The sequence below is a fragment of the Notamacropus eugenii genome, chromosome 3, assembly GCF_028372415.1.
Source record: "Notamacropus eugenii isolate mMacEug1 chromosome 3, mMacEug1.pri_v2, whole genome shotgun sequence".
Lineage (NCBI taxonomy): Eukaryota > Metazoa > Chordata > Mammalia > Diprotodontia > Macropodidae > Notamacropus > Notamacropus eugenii.
In genome coordinates this window covers 347,093,254-347,115,544 of record NC_092874.1, presented here as the reverse complement: position 1 = coordinate 347,115,544, position 22,291 = coordinate 347,093,254, and the positions used below count along the sequence as shown (strand labels likewise).

Below are 22,291 nucleotides of genomic sequence, written 5' to 3'. Positions count from 1 at the left end.
TCAACAGCTTGGTAATAGAGGCACACAAAAAATACTGAAGAAAATAACATCTTAAAAAACAGAATAGGCCAAATGATAAAACAATGACAAAAATCGACTGGAGAAGAATTAGCCAAATGGAAAAAGGATGTACAAAAATTCTGAAGAAAATAACCCCTTAAAATGTAAAATTGGACAAATGGAAGCTAATGGCTCCATAAGACACCAAGAAACACTAAAACAAAATCAAAACAATGAAAAAAAAAATTCTTTTTTGTAGTGGCAAAGAATTGGGGGGTGAATATACAAGGTGTGGTATATGATTGTGATGGGATACCATTGTGCTGTGAGAAATGATGAAGAGGGATGGGTTCAGAAAAACTTGTGAAGACTTACATGAACCGATACAAAGTGAAGTAAGCAGAACCAGAACAGTGTACACAGTAACAGCAATATTGTACAATGATCAACTGTGAATGACAGCTATTCTCAGCAACACAATAATCCAAGACAATTCCAAAGAATCTGTGATGAAAAATTCTATTCATCTCCAGTAGAAGAACTGATGGAGTTTGAATACAGAGAGAAGCATACTTTTTTAAACTTTAATTTTCTTGTTTTTTTAATCTATTTTCTTTCACAACATAACTAATATGGAAATACATTTTGCATGACTACATATGTACAACCTATATCAAATTGCTTGCCTTCTCAATTAGAAGGAAGGGAAGGGAAAGAGAGAATTTGGAACACAAAAAAAGTCTTTTAAATGAATGTTAAAATTTGTTTTTACATGTAATAGGAAAAATAATATAATAAAGTCTGTTTACCTGAGTTTCCTCAACTCTCAAATGTAGATAATAATGACACCCTATTTGCTGTTGTGAGGATCAAATGAGATAATACTTAAATCTTTACATATTCATCCAAAAGTAAAATTTTGCAGATGAGATATTAACTAGTCTTCATGTTTGCAGTTAAATCTCTCATAGGTCATAGAGCTTTTGGAAAACTCTACTGTTCACTTATAAGACAATGAGAGTGAAAAAAGCAAATGATGTAAATCTCAATCTCTCAGAGCTAAAGTTTTCTTAGTCCTTTTTGCCTGTACCTCTCAAAAGTCCACTCTCTCAAGAAAGAAGCTTTCTTAGTCTTCTAACCCTGTGCTTTGTCTATCTCTAGCCGTGATAATTACAGCTTTGTAGAATAAACTAAATTCTGTTTCCTCACATAAGGAAGTTGAACTAGAACTTCCCAAAATTCTATTCTCTCCTAAGGATACAGGGAGGGAATGCCTTCTTTGGGATGCAATGTGGTAAAATGGAAAGACCTCTGGTTTTAGAATCAGAGGACCTGGGTCTAAATTTCACCTCTGAAGATATTTGTGTGAACTTGGGAAAGTCACGTAACTCCAGTGAAGCTTCATTTCCTCAACTGTAAAATCAGAGGATGAGATAATAATATAAATTACATATTACAACAGTACATGCAGGAGAAAAATGCAACAGGTAGCAATACTAATTAAAACATAGTTAAATAATAATAAATCCGTAAGGTTGTATATACACAGCAGAAAGCACAAAGCAACATTATGTTGTCTACATGAGCACTCACTTTACTAGCAATATTATAATGCTCAGTACATTCAGGAAGAGAAGTAGCACTTGGTTCAGATGTCTAAAGCTGAATCGATTTATATGCTGGATGGTTCTCGTACCTTTATGACCAACCTATTCATTTTCCATAAATGTATATAATTTGATTGATGGTACAGGCTCGTTTCTAATGGGTTTCTAAACTCTGTGGTTTATCTCTTTGTCCTAAAGGAATCTACAGTTGAACTTTTACCTTACAGCTGCCCTTCTCCCTTGTTTGAACTGCAATCCTCCTCAATTCTAGACAAAAATATTGGTTTTCTACCCTCGTTGTCTGAATTTTTTTTTTTGAGTCCTCTCTGCTTCGTGTGAAGAAAGCTGGGTTCTTGAGCCCCTGCTTCAATTTAAAAGTTTCTTTTTCAGAAATTTTATTTTATTTTGGAGGGATTGAAAGAGAACATTTTAATGTAAGAATGTTTCTCATATTACAAAAGTATAGCTCTGATAAAAAAAAGAATATGAGACATTTATCCTACACAATGTTCTTGACAGTTCCCAATCCCCATAATACACCTGCTTTGTCATTACAGAGGATATGTAGAGTCTTTAACTTCATGCCTATTATAAAAGTGCATGGCTCGTAGTGGAGAGGCAGTTTTGACAAAAATGTGGAAAAACAGTTCAAAAGAGTTTACAGTGAGAGACCAGACAGCAGGTTAATTGTTCTAGTATCTCCCCTTCTTCTGGACTTTGTAAGAGATCCTGTACTTAATAATTGCTATAAAATGTAGCTTCACTTGTGTCAACATCATGCTCCTGATTCAGTTTCTTAAACTCTTTCTCTTTGAAGAACATGTTCTCCAGAGCATGTTTAGAGTCTTGTTCCTTTCATAGTCACTCCAAGAATGTCACCACACCTCCTGACATAGAATTCCACGTTCTCTTCAGTATACTTTTTCGTGATTTGAGCAAGCCATGGTTTCTCTGAAGAGAAAGTTTCATTCAAGTCAAATATCTCCAGAGGAGGTGTTGGTAATTCTCTGAAACTGGGACTGGGGAAGAGAGAGACCACTGTTTGAATGACAGGGAGTGGAGTCTCCAGCTGAGAGGCTCATGTTTCATATTTAGTTGTTCATAAGCTTTGGTGACTTTAGATAAGGAAGTGGTATCTAGCTGGTAAGAAAATTGTGAAGTTACATGGTTTCTCATCCTCCTGATGACACACTCGAGGTTGCTCTGACAACATAGTGGTGTCTGGCAGCATGATATAACCAGAAATCTCTGGATCATACTTTATAAAGTTGTTCCCTGCCTTGAATGACTTAAACTCTCAAACTGAACTCTGACCCTGAGGGGCTTAGATCTGTAATGGCTATGGGGGTTGTGGTGGTAGTGGGAGTGGGAATGGTCAATCTTGACCCAGTCAATTTCCATCTTCCCAACTAATTCAATCAAAAAACTTATTTTTCTTAAAGAGATACCACAGTCTAGACACATCTTTGCATTGCATTAACATATTAATACCTTGCTAGTTCTGCTATCTAGCTGTTACTTTCAGCGATTTCTTCAAATTGTTGCAGGAGACATAAAGGAACCAAATCTCCCTCATGCCCAACAACTTCGAAAGTCAAATATTTCTTCTCTGATATGGCATTTGTTATGTGATTTTAGCTAGATATGCCACATCCCACCCCCAAGGACTCTGCGAACAGATTTCAGTGGGTCCATGTACGTGTCTAGGAAAGAAAATTACATCCCTATCTCAACATAATTGGTTTCCTTTGTATTTTATCTTGTTAATTGAAAACATTATTCTGAAAGTTGTCGATAAGCTTCACCAGACTGCCAAAGAGGTATATTACACATGTAAAAAAAAGAAGAAGAAGAAGAAAAAAGTACATTAAGAACTCCAAATTTAGACCATCCTTATAGTCCTCTATCTGGTCATTCTACTGTTTCTCACATAGTACATCATCTTTTTTCTAACACTACTAAGAGAAGGCTGTCCACATAATAAATTTAGATGTTGATTCCTCTGTGATAGTAACATTCTTACTTTTGTAAGAACTCTCAATATGGATTTCAGGTTTTTATGCCCTCAGAAACCTCATAGATTCAAATGGTCTCTTATACTTTCCAATAAATTGCAAATTTTATCTGGTATCTAGTATCTAGCTAGATAATTCTAGCTTTTTAGATATTCTGTAGCACACCTAATCTCAAATTGTTCTGTTTCTTCCCCAGAAGAAGAGGAATCCTGCCCCATAAAGATTCTCAGTATGGGCCTGTAATATTTCTGAGATGTAGAAATATTTATTCAACACTACTCATGTATAAAGTATCGTTTTTTTTAAAAAAAAAAATTAAGCATAACTGAATTTTTCCATTAATAAAATCTTTTCACGTTAGATCTTCCAGTTTTTAAAATTAAGTTCTCAGAACTAGTAATGAATGGGATTGAGAATTTTAGTATTCAGTCTCATTTTAAACCTATACCTGGATCTATCAAAAACCAAAATCTGTTTCATGAGCACATTTGCTTTTATTTATTACTTGTTTTTAAACTTTAATGTAAAAAATTTGGAGAAAAAGGTACTCCTAGAATATAATTATACTATAAAAAATAATTTTAAAACATCACTCACAGTTATGAACTTCAAAATAGGAATGTAATTTATAGAAAGTCATTATAAATTAATGTCCCTAACTTTACTGACCTATTTTTCTGAACAGCTATTTTTTTCTATACCATTCATTCTCTTAGCAAATGCTTATAGAGTATTTGCTCTGTATCCTAGACATTAAAAAAAGAAAGAAAAGAAATGAGTGTAAATTAATTGATTTACAAATAATTTGGTTGTTTTCCTATAAAACCCAAGACAATGAAAAGAAAGGAGCATTGGTAATAAATTAGTAAAGTAGAGCAAGATTATGAATTTTAGAGTTAGAAAGGACCTTGAAGCTACCCTCATTTTACAGTTGAAAAAATTGAGCCTCATATTGGTTAATTTGCCCAGGAACACATAGTACATAGAACTATGTCTATAATTTATCATAGAACTAGAAATTTGTAACATTCCATCATCCCCCCAATTTCCTATTTTCCTTCTAATTTTAGTGCTTTGGTATTGTTTATATAGAAATGTTTTAATTGCATGTAATTCATTTTATTTCCCATGATATCTTTGAATCACTTGGTATTCTTGACCTTTTATTCTTCCAGAGGAATTCTGTTATTTTTTTCTAGATCTATAAAGTAACTTTTTGATAGTTTAATTGGTATGGAACTTAATAAGCACATTAATTTAGATAGAATTGTTATTTTTATTATATTGGCTCAGACAACCCATGAGTAATTAATATTTTTCCAGTTGTTGAGATTTGTCATTATTTGTTTCAAGAGTATTGTTGTAATTGTGTTCAAACAGTCCCTGGCAATTTTTATTGTCTGCAGTAATTTTAAATGAAATTTCTCTTTCTATCTTTCCTTATTGGGTTTTATTGGTAATATGTAGAAATGCTGATGATATGAGTTTATTTTAAATCATGCAACTCTACTAAAGTTGTTGTTTCAAAATGTTTTTTAGTTGATTCTCTAGGACTCACTAAGTAGAACATCATATCATCAGCAATCAAGAGTGATTGTTTTGTTTCCTCATTGTCTACTTTTATTTTTCCAGTTTCTTTTTCTTCTTTTATTACTGTAACCAGCATTTTTAATTTAATATTAAGAGTGGTAATAATGAACATCTTTGCTTCACCCCGATCTTATTATCTCGCATAGTTTTACAGTCTATTTCTTCCTAAATTTATTTAACTTTTCCTTTCAGGATTTCAATGCTATGCCATATGGTGCATATATACTTAGTACTGTTTTTACCTAATTGTCTATGGTACTTTTTAGCAATATGTAGTTTCTCTGCTTATCTCTTTTAAGTAGGTATATTTTTGCTTTTGCTTTGTCTAAGATCATGTTTGTTACCCCTGCCTTTTTTTCTTCAGTTGAAGCATAAGAGATTCTGTTCCAGTCCCTTATTTTAATTTTGCATGTCTCTCTGTTTCAAGTGTGTTTCTTGAAACAACAAAAAGTCAGATTTTCATATTTAGCTCTGGTCTTTCCATCATGAATGCTTGAAAGGTCCTTTATTCTATTAAATATACAATTTTTTCCCCTGGAAGATTATACTCAGGTTTCTTGGGTAGATGCTTCTTTGTTGTAATTCTAACTCCTTTGCCCTCTGGAATATCATATTCCAAACCTTCTGATCCTTTATTATAGAAGCTACTAAATCTTGTGGATCCTGACTGTGACTCCACAATATCTGAATTGTTTCTTTCTGACTGCTTGCAGTATTTTGCCCTTGGCTTGGAGCTCTGGTGTTTGGCTATAACATTCTTGGGAGTTTTAATTTTGGAATCTCTTTAAAGAGGTAATTGGTGGATTTTTTCAATTTCAATTTTACCCTTTGATTCTAGAATATTAGGGTACTTTTCTTTGATAATTTTTTGAAATATGATGTCAAGGCTCTTTCTTTGATTGTGGTTCTCAGGTAATTTCTAGTAATTCTTTAATTTTCCAGGTTAGTTATTTTCCAATTAGATATTTTTACATTTTCTTTTCTTTCATTCTTTTGATTTTGTTTTATTGTTTCTTGATATAACATGGAATCCTTAACTTCCTCTTGCTTGTTTCTAATTTTTAAGCAAGTGTTTCCTTCAGCAAACTTTTGTATCTCTTTTTCTATTTGGCCAATTCTGTTTTTCCATCAGAGAAGTTTTATATAATTCTCTTTTTTCCATTTGCCCAATTCTATTTTTAAGGTATTATCTTTTCAGTACGTTTGTGCCTTTTTTTTTAACCAAGCTGTTGTCTTCCCCTTCTTTATGTTTTTATAAGATTTTAATTTTCCCCAATTACATGTAAAAACTTGTTAATTATCTTTTTATAATTTTCTTCCCTTGCTCTCATTTTCTTTCCCAATTTTTCCTCTGACACTCTTATTTGATTCTGAAAATCATTTTTTTTTAGCTCTTGTAGAAATTTTTGTTGGGCTTGTATTCAATTTTTTTTTGCCTTTAAGGCTTTGCTGACAGCTATTTTGTCTTTGGGGACTGCAGTCTATACTGTTCCCCAGATTCCTGGTTTCTTTCAAGGACCCTGTTCCTTTGGGTCCCTGATCCCTTGTAACTGAAAGTGCTCTTTTCTACTTTCAAGCTATGACCCAGAAGTGGGTGTTGATAATGGAGTTGCCAAATACATTCAAGGCCTGCATCCAATGCTAACACAGGGGTTCCCTTTAATCCCTTTCTGACCATCTGCCAGTTCACCTTATCATCTCTTGCTTAGAGCACTGAAACTGCTGATACTTCTGTTATTACTACCTAGTCCCCCACTGGTGTTGCATCCAGGTAGGCTCTGGGTTGGCCTCCACTTCCAAGTCACAAATCTCTCTTTCCACCTCCTAGGTTGTTTTGCACTGGAAGACTGTCTCACCATGATCTTTTATTGACTCTGCCACTCCAGATTTTGTTTTGAGGCATTATTTTAAAGTTGTTTGGAGGGAGATATTGGGAGAGGTTGGCTGACTGCTTCTTCTACTCTGCTATCTTGGTTCTGCCCCTGGAAGTCTCCTCTGAGACTATTTTCTAAACAAATAAGTTTTCCATTCTCTCCACTACTAAGCACTGAGTAGCATTCTTTCTTTTTAAAGAAAGTGAGAAAATTATACTTTTTTTATCAGATCTTTTTAAATCAGTTTATCAGATCTCTCTCTTTCTCTTTCTCTCTCTCTCTCTCTCTCTCTCTCTCTCTCTCTCTCTCTCTCTGGAGGTGGATAACATTTTTTTTCATCACTGACTGGCTTTCCATCCATCTACTTGCATGTGCCATGACCACCAGGATTTCTCAGCAGAATTCACCTTGTTGAAGGTCTTGACAACAGATTCAGGCATCATACCATTATTTACTTATTTCAGCATTCTTATGAGCTAAAGTTGTAGCTACATGGTAAACAATCTTCCTTTACTTTCTCTTTCAGCTGAGAGATGCACTGATTGTGTGATTCCACAGTCTCTCCATCTTCAAAAACTTCAAAACATAAATCAACAGATAGGAGTGGTTCATCCCTGAATATCAATAAGTAGTGAGTAAAGCCAATGACATTCCTCATAGAGTTTTAAGCATGTTCCAGAAAAGACATATTGACTCTATTGGGATTTATTTTTCTGGTCTCAGTATACTTGAAGTTCCTCACCTTGTGGTCAAAATGTTCAGATTATAGGTCCCTTTGGGGGTGGGAGGTTTTAGACTTAGTGATGCCAGTCAAAGCTAACACTTTTTAAAGCAATATTTCAGCCTTGGTCCAATGGAACCTGACAATAAGTCTATATACTGAAAAATACTTTTCCCACTATATTTTAGCCACTCTAGAAGCTTTCTGATTCCTTGCTGGGTATACCTGCATACCTTGTGAAGTGGTCAGTTACCATCAACATATGACTTTCTTTCTATTTGCTGGTTCATTGTGGAACTACCCTCAGTACCTGAGGCCTCCTCAGTCTGTAACAGCCTATTATCCCTTTTACCCACTCACCAGGGGACACCCCTCTTCAAGGCTCCCCTTTTCCCACTGGTGAATTCCCCTTGAAGCTTCCATTTTGTGGAAGGGTCCAGGCTGGCCTACCTTTAGTCTCCTCCCAGGTCTATTCCTGACTCTCTCTGAACTTCACTATCAGGGTTGTTCTGGATAAGTAGTGAGAGAGCTGGTTTACTAGCTTTAGCAGTCAGCACCCAAAGAACTGTTCTCCTGCTTAGACCTCTGGCATTATGGATACCATAATACAGGTAAGTATCTCTGAAGTGGTTGGAGTTGAAGGAAAAATTTCTTGACTTATCATCTATATACTCAAAGGTTTTCACACAATCTCTTAGTTTGACATAAGTATGGTTATTTTGGTACTATGCCAATCTTTTAGGTCAGGCCAGCTTCATAGTTCTGTAGCTCTTTAGTCATGTCCAAGTCATCAGGGAGTACCAGCCTTCTTGCTATTAATCTAGATAAATAGTGGTCCACCCATGACACAAAATAGGATGGCAAAACTAATGTTTATTTTTATTTTTGTTTTTTCCAAACTCAATTAGTGCCACTTTTCGTCCAAGGCCAGAGAGTAGATTAAGTTTATATATCCCTGCAAGTTCTCAAAAGTAGGACTTTCCATTAGGTAGTCATTTTGTTACTGGCGGAGACTTGTCTGTCCTGTTTCATTTCTGACCTAGTCTTCTATAGAATATTCCTGAGAGAGAGTAGAGATCTTCCCTAAAAATGTTCCTGGATCAGGATGAATTTTTCTATCTGTAACAATTATGCACAAATTACAATCTATCTCCAGGGGAGGCTTCTCTGTGCCTTTCAGAGGACCCAATCATATAACATATTGGTGAAATGGCTCTAACGTGAGGTAATCTCTCTGAAGTCACTTTACTTTTTGAGCTGGGGAAGCTTGACTTTCACGGACATTTAGGAGGCAATACAGGAAACATTCTTCTGTAGCACAGGTGAAATCAAATCTCTGCTGCTGTATGAGCATCATTTTTGTTCACTAATGCTTCAAAGGTACCACCTACCTCCTTGCCCTTAAATGGAGGACTGGAAATCAATTTCCAAATATTTCAACTTCTCTAGAGTAACCCTGAATAAACATGAATGACTGATAATTCACAAAGCAGATCCTATGTGTATGCTCTCCACCTACCAACCTGGACTCTCTGATTTTTTTCCAGCTCCCACAGATCCCCTTAGGCCCTGGAGATGCTATCCACTGGTTTGATACAGTTTTTTGTGACAATTCCCATGAGCATATAAGTTATATAGTAAATGAGAAAATGGGGTCTGATGCACACCTCTGGGAAACCCAAAAAATTAGGGAGGCCTTATTTAGAAGCAATTCCTAAGGTTTTCCCTAAGCCTGTTGATTGTAGAAAATTCAGTCCTGCACCCAAAACAGAGGACAGTCAGTTTTTGATTTTTATAACAGATTCTTCTGTACCTTTCAAGCTGACTCTGTTTTCTCTCCTGATAGTCTAGATACCTTTACCTCTTTCTATGTGGCTGGACCGAACAAGCCCCTTGTGGACCTTATCAAGAGAGGAAAATTAGACTGAAATTTGACTCCTACTTCTGATCTGGTTTATTTAGCTAGTAAGTACCAACAAACTCTAGCAGAAGAAAAAGATCAAGACATCAAAGAAAAAATAAGAAAAAGAATCAGATCCTGAACCTGCTGTTATAACAGATAAGGCAGTGGATCTCCACTTCCTCTGTTTTTAGACCTCCCTCCTCTGGATACCAAGCCCTCAGGATGGCATTGGTGACATTGTATTCGGGGCAGATTTCACGCTGAAGATAAAGCATCATGTGCAGCTTGTCTCATCTTTCTATCACAAAAAATCAGGCCACTGGCAGAGAGATTGCCACCAGTTATAGCATAAGTTACTGAAAGTACTGCCTCCCTCTTTTTCTTGTGGAAGACCCTAGAAAAAAAGACCAAATGGTTTGCCTCAGATTAATGGGGCTCTGAGGTCATAAAGGGGATTTTTCTGATACTGTCCATGTCTACAGTGGGGGTCAGTTACATTGTGGTGGCCTCTCATCTCATTGAAAGGATTCTTCATAGATACTGACATCATGATGTCTGTTTTAAACCCCACTGTTTCTCCTGACCCCCACCCTCAGAGTTCTAGGAAGGCATCACTATCCATGTGTATCCTTTCTGTTTTTCCCCCCTCTCCTTTATTCTTGGAGATTTGTCTAGAACCCATTCCTTCCTTCTTTTGTCAGTTGCTTATCTCCACCTGCTAGACTGTGACTTTCTCTAGATATAGAGGGCCGCAATTGAGTTGCCTGCCAAAATGACATTCAGCTCTTTCTCTCTCTTCCCAACATGCTCATGTCCTTTCTACCGCTTGAAGGGATTCCACCTTCCCTCTGGGCAACTAGAACTTCAGATATTAGAAGGCTTCTTAGTGCACCTCCAATCCATGTTCAGTTGGATCCCTCTGTTTAGAGGGTCGCACAGTATCCCCTCTCTAAAGAGGTGACTGAGGGGTTCAGGCCCTTCATGAATGACTGTTTATTTTCTGGCCTCCTAGTTTCTCACATCAGCCCTTGTAACTCTTTGATCTTTCTTATATGTAAGCTTGTGTGGGTGACATCTCATCTAAGACCTCAGCTCTTGTATGAACCCTAGAACACTTGGGGTCCCTAATCCCTATATCCTCCCGAGTCTTATCTCCCATGATTCCATTGTTTTCACTGTAATAGATTTGTGTGTTGCCAGTGACTGTGAGAAGTAGGCGAGGCTCTTAATGCAGCCTTGAGGTAGGACAGTCCAAGTGTACCCCTTAAATTGAATAGACAGCTGCTTTTTGTTTTTACCTGGGAGGGCCTATGGTATACCTGGACTGTCCTACCTCAAGGCTACATCAAGAGCCTCTCCTACTTCTCACAGTCACTGGAGCCCTGACAAACTGGGGAAAGATGAAACAAACTGAACATGATACTTACCTTCAGTGTGAAATCTGCCCCAAATATAATGTTAGCAAGCTCCTGCGGCCTCCCTCTAGGAAATTCTCTCTTCCAGAGGCCCCCTGTCAAGTCTGGCAATTTAATTTTATTCAGCTCCTGCCCTCATCTGTTTATAAGTTTGTACTAATCATGATCTATTTGTTTTTTCATGGTGGATGGAGGTTTTTCCCTGCAGGCAAGCCACTGTAAGGGCAGTAACCAAGGGTTTATTAGAAAGATTCTTCCCCACCTGAGGAATTCCTAAAGAAATCCATAGTGACAGAGGAACCCATTTCACTGGTTCAGTTGTCTTCCAGTGGTTGGCTGCTTGGCTGGTATTTCAGCATGTATGCTGAGCTTACCACACCCAATCCTTGTGTTGAGGTTTGGGGTGCTAGGGAACCCAAAATATCAACATGCTGGGTCTTGTTCTAATGAATTAGAAACAAGCCTTCTTAGAGTTAAAGAAAAATAAAGTTTATTGAAGATCCACCATGCTGGGTTGACTTTTAAGGAGTCTAACTGTTTGTAATGCTTGTATTAACAAGTGGGCTAGATAGGATCTCAGCTAGACTGAGTCTGAGCTGGATTTGATGGTACTTAAGTACAGAAAAAGACTGAGGGAAGAATCCAGGTGTTGGCAAGCAGTGGGTCCCAGGGATGGTCTTGATCAGGGAAGTCAGCCTGGAATATAGATCAAGTCCAGGGAGGCTTTTGATGGAAGTGACTGGTAGTCCAGACAATCCAGGATCAAGGGTTCAAAATAGCTGGAGGCAATCAGGAGATAAGGAGGGCTTGGGTGGGAAGCAGGTGGAGCCATCCAGAGCTAACAGACAATGAAAGGCCAGGCTAGGTTAAAGCAACAGATTTATGAAAGGCTAGATCAAGTGGGAATATTTCAGGGGAGTTCAAGGAGGTTCCCAGAGTCTGAACCCCATCACTTGTATCTGGTAGAGAATATCACTGGGATTATTAAGACTCAGCTTGCCAAATTTGTGGATGATTTGGGTCTACTGTAGCCCAAAGCCCTTCCCCTAGTACTTCTGAACCTTAGGGTGACCCCTTTGGTGTGTTTTCTCTTTCACCCTTTGAAATCATGACATCTAAGGCTTCCCCTTTTGCCCCCTGGAGACTTCCTCACCATCCAGGCTTCCCTTCCACCCCACTACAGAGAACTCTCTCAAACCCTTTGATACCTTCACCATTTGGTTTCTCTGTCATTTTCTAGGGACTCAATCCTGCATCAGTCTACTTTACAGTTAGGATCCAGAAACTGGGTCTGTTGGAAAAAGTACCTGTGCAAAGATTCCCTGCAGCCCAGGTGGAAGAGACCCTGCCAGGTCCTTCTGACCAATTTTTTTGCATCTAAATTGAAAGGAGTTAGCAGTTGGATATATCTGTCTCTCTTAAAGAGGGCTCCAACTCCCAAAGGGACAGTCCAGCTCACTACTGTTAAATCAAACTCTGTCTGACCTGGAAAAAGAAGCAGAAGGACAGCAGGGGTAGGCCATTTTCCCAAGACACTGGACATGGTCTAAGTATCCTGTGTACCTTGTCCCTGCTTCCATTATTTTTAAGTCTCTTGCAGCCCATGTCCTAGTACCAGCTACAGAGTTTAGCCCTCTTGTTATTCTTTGCATACTGTCTGTTCCCATGAGCAAATTCCCCTTCAAAGTTGGCAACAGACAGAAATGCTTTTTAGAGATTCATTCTGTAAGTTAACATACTTCAAGATTGCATATTCACTATGTAGAATTCCAGAACATAATTTATTTCCTTGATTTCTAATCATGAATGTGTCCACTAGGATGAGCTCAGGCTCTAAGAAAAGATAAAGAAAGGATACTAAACAAATGTTAAAGGCCTGGTTATTCTCAGTCTTCTGGACAAAGCCCTCAACCCAACATGGTCCAGCAAAACACTGAATCCCTAGGTTTTTCTTTTGGTTATCAAAGAAATGACAGAGTTCCTCTTGACCCAGAGGGGGAAATAATAAACACAGTTGAGGAGTTGATTGAAGATGACCTTGTCTCTGTTTCCCCAGTCAATGAATTGCCTGGAGCTAACAAGTCCTTATCATTTGCAGCCTCTGATTATTTTGTAAATCTCCCACCTACAGCTTGGCCATTCCCTCTGCCTTAGTACCCTATATAAATAAACCCCATTCCCAGCCCACTCTTCACCTACCCCAGGTACTTGCTCTGTGGCCTCCTGAGTTGCAACTTACTTTCCCCAGTTAAAGACCTCAGTTTTCCCATATTGGCTGTTTTTCTCTTGAATTCAGGTTGATGATAGCTTAGCTAAATTCCTCTAATTCCAAAACTCCCCTGGGCACCCCTGGTTTCTCAGATTTCTCTGCCAGGATGGCTTGCTGCACCATTCTACTTATAATCCTGCTTCCAAAGTCATGAAATCTCAGGTCTCAAAAGGACCTATAAGTGATATTTAAGGGTTTTGTTTTCTGAAAAATGATTACAGAAATACTCCTCATCAATAAAAAAAAATACATGTGAAGACTGTCCCTTTCCCCCAACCTATGGAAAGGCAGATGAGAAAAATTTGTTCCAACAGCCATGAGGAAGCTGAAGCAGGCACTGTGTAGCATTTCGAGCTTGGTCAGACATCTAAGACACCGAGGTCATCTACTATATCCTGGGCCATTTCTAGTTCTCCGGACTTGTCTTGCCACTGAAATTCAATGACAACTTTCTGAGAGCGTAGCTGAGGACTTTTTACCACTTTGCCTCATTTAAATCAAGACATGAAGTCAAGACATCACCCCTGTAAGTGTCACTGGTCTTCTTCCAAAATTAAGGAGGAACCCAGGAAGAAGCCTCCTTCCCCTAGAGCCACTAGATCTAACATTTCTCCTGGCGTTGTATCTGTGACCAGGTCCCCACTCTCCTGCAGCTGTAATTGTCTTCTCTGTCTTAGAATGAGACCGGGATCCCTGTTCCCCAGGAGTGATCACTGGTACTCTTATCCTTCTTGGAACCATTGACTCCCGCTTGGCTGTGGCTGTTGCAGTTTGAGGTGCTGGGAACCCCGAAATGTAAGGGTACAGGGGGTCTCCCTCCAAAGGATTTGACCACTCAAGCCTTCTATCAGTCAGAGTTGCAAGGTTTTATTATAACACCTGTTAGATGGGCAAGATTCCTAGTAAATCTGCAGTGTCATGACTTCAGTAGGATCTGGCAAGATTCTAAGAATCTGCACACTTTAATGGGGGTAAAGTTGGTCCTGACATACAAGAAAAGACTGTGAGAAGAATTAGATAGGATTAAGGAGTGATAAATAGCCTGGGATGGGCCAGATGTAGGCAAGGAAAGGAGTAAAGTGGTCAGAGTCACAGAAAAAGAGAGGATTATTGAGTATCTAGGTAGACTGGGATAGACCAGAAGCCTGAAATGAAATGCCAGTGCGAGAAACTCCTGTGGCTTTTAGGGGTCCAGGTCTCAAGATATAATCTTTTTCTTTCAGGGGTCCAGGCCTCATAACCTCATCATCGCCGCAAGTACAATGATCTTTTTGGCCCTGAGTCTGGGACCTGGGTCCTAAATCCAGTCCTGGCAAAGGGGTCCCCTGCAATCTACTTCTGACCAGTTGTTTGACACCTCCACTGTCAGTGCGCTGAGAGCTCTACTGCTACCAATGCAGCTGACCCATTGGCATGGCCTGTGCTGCCTGTACTTCACTCTAGCGACCCAAATCACCACCCCAGGGAGACAGACCTTTCCAGCTGATCTCCTAAGTTATCTTGGGCTGGAAAATTGTTTCACAAGTTTTTCCTCAAATGTTCTTATTTCATTTATAAAAACATTTTTCAAATTTAAAAAACTCTTCATCTCTTCAAGAAGTTATAGTTGACACCTGGCCCACTCTTAGAAAAAGTCAAGTGTGTTTTTCTCTGAGGATTTGCTTGTAGATGTTTTGAGGTCATCCTGTTTTGAGTTTGTGTCTTAAGCTTCCCTGTCATGATAACTCTTTATGACAAGTGTCTTTTTGGTTTACTCTTCTTCCTGACTTCAGACTTGATGTTAAGTCTTGGCTCTGTGTACTTATGAAGGGAAGGTCTGTGCTGGTCTCTGTTGCTTTCCTGGGATTACTAAGTGTTTTGATATTCCAGAATCTCAGAGACAATTTAGACTGGTGGATATGCAAGCTTTCAGTGCTCCTAAAGTGGTTTGATTCAGGGCAAAGTCTGAGTTCCTGACTTGGGTTTGAGTCTCTCCAAGAGTAGACTGCCGCTGTATTTGACTCCAGTTAGCCAGCTGGAAAGCTCTGCTGCTCTGAGATTCCTGCCCTGGTTATTCCTCTGCAGGCTGGGCTAGATGCTGGAAATGGGATTGTGCTCTGGTATGGAGGTCTGAGCCACGTGGCTGTTACTGGCTTCTGAATTTCCTCCATTTTCAGTTTACTGGCATGGGGCTCCCTGCCCAGGAATGTCACTCCTTGAGCAGGTCTCCTTCTTTGTCCACTCTGAAACTGTGAACCAGACTCAGTGGGTGACAATGCTCACACCTATTTCAGTCTCAGGGACCCTGTATGAATCTGGGGGTGCCCCATATGAATCTAGGATTTCCTCTTGTTCCAGTTCATAACCTTTCCCTGGCTGCTGGAGTATGCCACACAGAATGAGCACACCGAACTCCATCTCTGGTGTCTTTAGATTCTGTCTCTGAGCTAGGCTGGACAAATGGCTCATTGTGAGTTTTCCTGGATTTTCCCATCAGTATGTTGTCTGGTGCATTTTCTACATCTGTTTGAAGGACTTTTGTGAAGGGGGAGCTTCTTACCACGTGCCACCTTGGCTCCACCTCCTATCATAGTTCTTTATTTTTTCTTCCCTTTTCTTTCAACTTTATTTCCCAGATTGGGGAATTAGGTTCTGCACACTTCTGACAAGATTATCCTGCGTATGTGTGTTCTGCTGCCTGACATCAGACAGAGGTGCAGCCCCATTTTTCTCCCTGGGTCTGACTCTGAGAATCCCTCTCCTAGGTTAAAGAGACAGTTCACAGTCTATACACTCAGAAACTTAGTTTTAGATCAACTACTTCACTGCCCCAGCATCAGCAAAATTGTGCAAAGGACCCTGTTCTTTGCCCAGGAGTTGAATCCAAATTTCCCTCTCCAGGGTTAGTATAGCAGCACTGGGATTCCTGTCCCCAGAAGCTGAGGGTGATCAGCTGACCAACCCCAATCCTCTCTCTGGGATCAGTTGTGCTCCAGAGGTCTGGACTCTGTGATCTGACACATGTCTGTTCCACAGTTCCTGCCCTAGTCACTAGCCTATGGATCAAATGTGTGATCTTTTGCTGGAAAGATGGTTTATTCTTAGATTTCTGAACACTACATATGTGGTGAGGGTTGTCTCTTACAAGTAGCATGGGAATGTCATTGTGTGGCTTGAAGGGAGGCAGAATAGACATCCTTAAGCTTCTTCTCCCCTTTCTCCAAGGGATGCTTTCATTTTTGCCAAGAGGGGAGGCAGAAAGTTGGGACCAGAAAACACCACTCTGCTTTTCTCAGAGAGAGCAAGATCAAGTCTTAGCTCTAGACCTTGGGATCCCCTTTCCCCCTATAATGACAATGTGATAAGAAATTAGTCTAAACCCAATCATATATCCTAGATTAATAATATTTAAGGTAGCAGATAAAATTCTAGCCTGGTACGCCCTCTCTGAGGACAGCAGAGTGGTAACCTCTGGCCCCAACTTCTTGCTTCCCCTCCTGGCAGGAATGAAAATCTCCCTTGAAGAAGGAATGAAGCTGTAATTATATCTGTCTGCTACCTTAAATATCACTAGTCTGGGAGATGTGATTTTCTGGTTCAAGACAACTTCTGATTTCTGTTTCATTATTGAGGGAAACAGGACCCAAAGCAAGGCTTGACCCCATTCTCATCAAATACCAATTCCACAATGACTTAAGCCAAGAAACCCATTTATCAACATTTATAGAAAAATCGAAGTCAGAGAAAGCACACACAGGAGAATATATATCAGCCAATGGAGAGTGAAGGAAACCTGCCTTTGGGAGCAAGGTAAATAAATTAGATCAAACAAAAAAAAGAGTCCTTGATTTCATCCAAGAGGAAGTTCCCCTAGGTTTCTAGAGTAGAAAGCTGGGAATAGGGACATATAGAGACTGATAGCTCTTCTCATTTTCGCTTCTTCCCACATGAAATGAGGTTGGCATCTTCCATCTTTTTTATTATTTATAGATGCCACAAGTACCTGAAGTCTGAAGAGCCTCAGAAACTCAAAGAAAACTGAAAGGTGACTGAAAAGCTCTCCTCTCTCCCAACTCATGCTAACTGTGCCCTGTCCCTTATGTAGGCCATTTGTCTTCACCAGTGACGAGAGAGTCTCATACATACATCTTTGGGACTGAGATTACCTTCAGTTGGATGCTCATCTAAAATTTTTGTTGAAGTACTAGTTGGGAGAGATAGGCTGCATCCTCCTACTATCTTCCTTCTACTCCACTATCCTGGCCAGTGTCTATTGTGAACCCTGACCAATGACCAAATAGCCACAGCACCTCTGAAACTTCTGTTAACTCAAAAAAAATCCAGAAAGGTCACACAGATCATCAAAACCACCGTTAACTCTAAAAATAAAACAAAACAAAATAAAGTCAAAGAGCTAACAGGGTTTATAAGCAAAGAGTTTTCTTTATTCTGTTGGAGGAAGGAAACTAGATATATAAGTGCCAGAAGCCCCACTAGTAGAAGACCTGTTTTAGGGTGGACAAATCTCAATACTTATGCCAATGGCTACACAGTGAGCTGTAGCCTTGATAGTGGCAGGTAACAGCATCAGTGAGACAAGTTTGATTCATAGCAGTACTTCATGACTGGAAAACAGGTACTACAAGTGCTTGTCCAAGTTTTGGGACCACCTGATGCTGATATGAAACAATTTGGGATTTTGCTGTGACTAAGTTTACCTGGGGGTGAGAGCAAAGGGTGGTTGTTATGCCAAGCTCAGGGCACAGTTTACTTGCTGGGGCTTAACTCTGGAAACAAAGTGTGTCCTAATAGCAAAAAGAGACAAGTGAAAAGATAGGGGTGGTGAGAAAGGGGTCAAGTCTGGCTTTGGATCCTGTTCCCCTCAATAATGAAATAGCAATCAGAAGTTGTCTTGAACCTGAAAATCACATCTCCCAGACTAGTGATATTTAAGGTAGCAGATAGATATAATTACAGCTTCATTCCTTCTCCAAGGGAGACTTTCATTCCTGCCAGAAGGGGAAACAGGAAGTTGGGGCCAGAGGTTACCACTCTGTTCTCCTCAGAGAGGGGGTATCAGGCTAGAATTTTATCTGCTACTTTAAATATTATTAATCTAGGAGATATGACTGGATTCAGGCTAACTTTTGGTCACATTGTCATTATTGGGGGGAGGGGGATCCCAAGGTCTAGAGCTAAGACTTGATCCCCTTCTCTCTAAGAAAAGCAGTGGTGTTCTCTGGTCTCAACTTCCTACTTCTGCTTCTGGCAAGGACCATGAGGATCCTGACACTTTTCAATTTCTTTTCCTGAGATTGGTTTAATATTCTTTATTTCTTCTTTTAAACTGGTCATTTAACATATTTGTAAATGTTGACTTGCTACATTTATTAGTTTTGCTGGCATTCTATTTTGATTTTTTTAAAATTTCCTTTTCATTTTTTGTGAATTCTTTAACATCATCAATTCAATTTTCTTTTAAAAATAAAAACCAGGTAATAGTTTGTCTATTCCATCAACTTTTTTCTCTCAAGAAACTAGGTGCCATGTTTAATTAACATTTTATTTTGTTTTTTTATTTTGTTTATGTCATCTTTGATTTTCAGAATTTGTAATTTTATGTATAGTTGGAAGTTTTTGATGTTTTTGTTTTTCTGTTTTTTTTTAAGTGGCAGGCGTTCATTTGCTCTTTTTTTGCAAACAAAAATATTTGCAAAAATGAATTTTCTCTTAAGAACTGCTGTAGTTGTGTACTATAAGTTTTGATTTGTTTTCTCATCATTGTCATTTTAATAACCTTTTTATTGTTTCTATAATTTGCTTTTTGATCTCCCAAACCTTTAAGATTAAGTTATTTCAGTTTCAATTAATTCTTAATCTTTGTTTATAAAAGACAGCTTTACTGCATTGTGACCAGTAAATGTTATTTCTTTTCCTTAGTCATTAATTTAGCTAGTTAGTCATTTATTTATGAGTTTTCCATAACTCAATATATGGTCAATTTTTGTAAAAGTGTCATAAGTAGCTGAGAAATATATAATTTCTTCTATGCCAGCACCATAATCTCTAATTTTTCTGAAGTTGTATTCATATCCTTAACTTCTCTCTTATTATCTTTTTTGCTAGCTTTATCTAAATCTATGTACACTGAAGCCCCCCCAATATTAGAGTTTTTGCTTTATATTTCTCTCTGTATTTTTCCCTTAGTGGTATCCTTTTCCCAATGCCCAAATGCTTCTATCTGTGTTTTTATGTAATATTGGATTGGAAGAAGTTGGTTCCTTTTTTCTCTTTGAACATCTGGATCATTAGTCAGTGTACTGTCCTTTTCATAGCTTTGCTGTAGTATATGTAGGGAATCTCTGGGGTCCTCAACAATACTGCAGTTTCACTGGAATTCTTCACTCCTCAGCTGTTGTTGTGTTCATTCCTTTGTTTACGAAGAGGACCATGACATCAGAGAAATGATGACATGACTTGCACTGGACTTTGTTTTTGAGTGAGGGAGGGCTGTGCAGGTCACCTGCCTCACTTTCTCCTCCTGAGTCATCTGGGTCCAGTGACCAGATATTTATCAGGATGACTGGAGACCGGCCAGGGTGCAATGGGAGACCTTGGCCTTTTTTAGGCTAGGCCTTTTGACGTACTCACCAGGGTGGTAACGCCTATTGAGTGGCCCTTTTAATGAGCTAAAGAAAAAAAAGAACTAAATCAAGCTGAGAGGCAAAGAGAAACAGTTACTATTGATAATCACTCTAAGTTAGTCATTAAGTGGAGCTTGGGCAGGGACCTATTGTTGTCCAACCTATGGGCTTCAGAGTGCACTGGGTTTAAGGTTTTGGGAAAGGAAAGAAGGGAGGAAGGAAGTAAGGAAGAAAAAGGAGAAAGGAAGAAAGAAAAGAGAAGAAGGAAGGAAGAAAAGGGAGGAAGGAAGGAAGGACATTTAACCAGTAAACCCCAAAGGAAGGGGAGAGGGAGACATAAGGGAGAGGATGTACTTTCTCTGACAACACATTACCTTTGTTCTAACTTCATCTTCCTTTTTTCCTTCCTAATATCAACATCGAACTATTTTTTTTATCATCCCCACCTAATATCATTTGTACTATGTTTCTAGTAAAAATATTTCTATATGTAATATGAAACAGCCCATTGAAATAATTCATCTCAGAGTTGGGCTCTACAAGATGAGGTCTGCTGTGATCAGTTCATTACTTACTTATTCCAACTGTAGATGCCATAGTCACTAAATTCTTTAAATATCAGTAACTCATGAATCAGGAGAAAATGAATTGTCTTCTTCCCTCCCCCAACCCCCCTACCCACTTCTTTTATTCCTACTTCCTTACTATAGATTTCCCAGCTAAAATCCATTGGAGTTACACCAAAACACTATTTTAAAGAATCAAGCAGTCTTTAGTAGTTAGACTAGAGATTAAATACAGAATCTTGAATATGTGAGTTTGATACATTACCGGACCTATAATCTCATGAATATAAAGGCAACATACAAAGGGCTATGAAAACTGCATACCTTTTGATCCAGCAAAACCTCTGCTAGGTCTGTATCCCAAAGACATCAGAAAAGGAGAGGGGGTAGGGGAGGAGAAGGACCTATTTTTTCAAAAGTCTTTATAGCAACTCTTTTGGTGGTGCCTAGGAATTGGAAATTGAGGAGATTCCTATCAATTGGGGAAAGGCTGAACAAGTTGTGGTATATGATTGTGATGGACTATTATTGAGCTGTAACAAATGACAATCAGTATGATTTCAGAAAAACCTGGAAAGACTTACATGAACTGATGCAAAGTGAAATGAGAAGAAGCCAGGAGAACACTGCACACAGCAACAGCAATATTGCACAGTGAAGAACTGTGAATGACTTAGCTATTTTCAGCAATACAAATTATATATATACATATACATATATATTACATATATAATATTTGCAAACCTTAAAAGGCTATGTAAGTGATAGTTGTTATTTTTATTTTGTGTAATTCTCACCTGTAAGTTTTCTGGAATACCTACCCAGTGTGCTAGAAGTCTTCTTCTAAATCAGTGGTTGTTAGCCTTGGGGCCCATGAACTTGTTTAAAACAATTGATAAATGATTTTCAAAATAATAGGTTTCCTTTGTAAGTATATGTATTTTATTATATGTATTTAAACCACATAGCCGTTTCCAGACTAACAAAGGATTCATGACACAAAAAGGTTAAATAAATTTTTTTTTTATTTTGTGGCCCCTAGTGCAACGCTTCATTTCTTGATTTCCTCCTTAACCACTCACTTACTTTTCTGACATTTTCTGAATAACACGTAGTGGAGACAAATTATCACCAGTAGCAAACATGCTGTATCAACTGAAGTCTGTCAATTCCTTTGTATTACCTACAATTTTGGCTTTCCAGAGATGTGAGTCCAAGATTCATAACCACACAGCAGCAGCAGAATATTAAGAAGGTGGGCTTTGCTAGAATTATTGTACAATTGTACGATTTCCTAAATAAGATAACTGGCATTTCTTTAAAAAAAAAAGTTTTTCTCAAGTAACAAAAATTTATATTCTCTCCCTCCTACTTCTATCTCCTTGAGAAAAAATAAAAACAAAAGCCGTTAGTCAAGCAAAACAAATTTCCATAGTGGCTATGTCCCAAAAAGGTGTCTCATTCTGCATCTTGAGAACAACACATCTCAGGAGTTAGGTAACACATTTCATGATTCATTTTCTGGAATCATGCTTGTTAATGAGAACTCTGAAAGCCATACGTACTTCTTAAGGGTGTCAAATTCAAGTAGAAACAGAGCCTTGAGGCTCCATATTGATTTAGAAAATTACAAATTAACATCATCTCTGTTGCAGTGCGTTTTAATTTACTTTGTTAAACATTTCCCAATTACCTTTTGATATGATTT

General features: G+C 38.5%; 1 pseudogene; it reads right to left on the bottom strand.

Moving 5' to 3' along the window:
• Positions 1-2,342: 2,342 nt before the first annotated feature.
• On the bottom strand, positions 2,343-15,842 carry LOC140532169 (intraflagellar transport protein 52 homolog pseudogene; annotated as a pseudogene).
• Positions 15,843-22,291: the final 6,449 nt, after the last annotated feature.